Raw genomic sequence first — 2,904 nt, 5'->3', positions numbered from 1 at the left:
TATTTAGTTGCTAAGAAATTCTCCGAATTAGAACAAATAAAAAGATGTGGAGATGCACGGTGTTTAAAAGATAAAATGGAAAGCTAACTGGGCCCATGGGAGGGGGTATGAAAGTAAAAATTTTGTGTGTCTTTAGCATTATTGCTGGAGGTGAGGGAAGGAGGTGCATAGGGGATCACATTGACCTTTGGACAGCCTTAACTTGACTGGCTCACTTCTGAGGGAGGATGTTGCTTATTCTCTTACTGCCCTCCTCTCTTTAATTTGCCTATCTTACCCTCTTTTGTCTGCCCAGAATGTTGGAGGGGGCCCAGTGTTTCTCAAGGAGGGTGTATTGGCGTGATTTATCATTATACGGAACTGTCCTGCCCATTTCAGACATTTAGCATCACTGGTCCCTTGATGCCCATGTTACTCCAACCTAACCAAGTCATTGTGTCAACCAGAGATATCCACCCCACCCACAGTACACATTTGCAAATGCCTGTGATTGGGAATTACTGGCTGCTAAAGAGATGAGCTTGGTGTCTTTTTTGGGAGGGAGAAGTGGTTAGAGTTGGTGAAGGTGCAGGTGCTCCGAGGGGCTCGCTCATTAATTTCTGACACAACCTGGCCCCAAACAGCCGCTTCTCGCAGTGCTAGAAGTGATGCTGGGAGCTGATTTTGTTCTATTAGACTAGAAGAATTGCATTCTGCTACTGCAAGACTGAATATACCATGGACCGCCAAAAGAACAAATAAATCTGTCTTGGAAGAAGTACAACCAGACTGATTCTTAGAAGCAAGGATGGCGAGACTGCGTCTTATATACATTGGACATGTCAGGAGGGATCAGTCTCTGGAGAAGGACATCATGCTTGGCAGAGTACAGGGTCAGTGGAAAAGAGGAAGACCCTCAACGAGGTGGATTGACACAGTGGCTGCAACAATGAGCTCAAGCATAACAAGGATTGTAAGGATGGCACAGGACCAGGCAGTGTTTCGTTCTGTTGTGCATAGGGTCCCTATGAGTCGGAACCGACTCGACGGCACCTAACAACAACAACAACTGCAAGACTTGGACTCAGAGGCTGAAAATCAACAGAGGCCTCTGTTACTGCCAGGGAGGGACCTAACTCATGAGCAGGGAGATAGTTCCCGGTCTGGTGCCACTCCAGGGTGTGTCTGCACTAACATTGGTTGCTCATTCGTACTCTACTTCTTTGCCATTAACATTTCACGGCGTTTCCATTTAGGCTTCTCTTCTGGCGTCTTTGTGCTCGTGCTCGCCCTTCTTGCTCCTACAACCAACTGATGGTCTGTGTATGGACCAAACTCCAAGAAAAGCATAGACTGATAGGTTCTGTAGTAGTTATCATCCCTTTTTGCCTAAGCTCTTAAACCAGGCAATCTTATGGATGCTCATAGCTTCTCCTGGACTGTCTTAGTCATCTAGTGCTGCTGTAACAGAAGTACCACAAGTGGATGGCTTTAACAAAGAGAAATTTATTTCCTCACAACCTAGTAGGCTAGAAGTCCAAATTCAGGGCGTCAGCTCCAAGGGAAGGCTTTCTGTCTTTGTGGGTTTTAGAGGAAGGCCCTGCCCTCAATCTTCCCCTGGTGGAGGAGCTTCCCAGGTGCAGGGACCCCGGGTCCAAAGGACACTCTCTACTCCTAGTGTTTCTTTCTTGGTATGACGTTGCCCTCTCTGCTAGCTTCCCTTTCCTTTTATCTCGTGAAAGATGAATGTGGTGCAGGCCATACCCCAGGGAAACTCCCTTTACATTGAATCACTCATGTGACCTTATTAAGGGTGTTACAATCCCACCTAATCCTGTTTAACATAAAATTACCATCATACAATGGAGGAAACCAAACAATATTGGAAATCATGGTCCAGGCAAATTGATACACACATTTTTGGGGGGGGGAACATAATTGAATCCATGACATGGTCCAAATATTTGTGGCCTAGGGCTACTTGCTTCAGTAAGGACTGTGGTCCTGGCAGTTTCCCTAGAAGAGAGCAGTGGAAGGATAGACTGATAGAGCATGAGACCCCTCTCCAGTGTAAACCAATAAACCAGTTGCCCTTGCATCATTTCTGACTCATGGTGACACCATGTGTGCAGAGTAGACCTGTTCCATAGGGTTTTCAATGCCGTGAGCTTTCAGAAACAGATCAGCAGGCCTTTCTACCAAGGAGCCTCAGCGTGGCTTCGAACTACCACCCTTTTGGTTGGTAGGCAAGTGCTTAACCGTTTGCACCACCCAAGGACTCTGTCTCTAGTATGTTGCTGTTGTTGGTCACCGTCAAGTCAATTCTGACTCATAGCAAGAGCGTGCGTGCAGAGTAGAGCTGCTCTGTAGTGTTTTCAAGGCCGTGAGCTTTTAGAAGTACATCACCAGGCCTGTCTTCTAAGGCGCCTCTGGGTGGGTTCAAACTTCCAACCTTTCAGCTAGTAATCGAGCACATCAGCGTTTGCACCAGTCAGGGACATCTCTCTCTGGCACACCCAGGCATAGGGACCCTTAATTGTTAACTTCCGGGATCAATACAAATAGCATTTGTGGGTTATATGCAGCATAGAGAAATGAAAGATTATTCACAAAACTTACGTGTTCTCATGTTCAGTAGCAGTTGGGGAAAAGCATGAACCCTTTCTTTTAGTTGAGACGATGGGCTGCATCTCAGTATAGAATAGTAGGGAAATTGCTAAACTGGATGATTGGGAAATGGGGAGTTGTATTTACCATATGGATAGCCTGTTTTTTCCATCTGTCAAGTGTGATTCTCTCAGCCACTCCTGTATCGCACGAGAATAATGGCTAGGTGACTGTCTAAATGGTGAAAGACGATTTGACACCTCTGACAAGTGTTGTTCAACAGCTGTGCTTGTAAGATTCCAGTTCTGACAAAGAAAA

The sequence above is a fragment of the Elephas maximus genome, chromosome 27, assembly GCF_024166365.1.
Source record: "Elephas maximus indicus isolate mEleMax1 chromosome 27, mEleMax1 primary haplotype, whole genome shotgun sequence".
NCBI lineage: Eukaryota > Metazoa > Chordata > Mammalia > Proboscidea > Elephantidae > Elephas > Elephas maximus.
Note: the sequence above shows the minus strand (reverse complement) of the source record.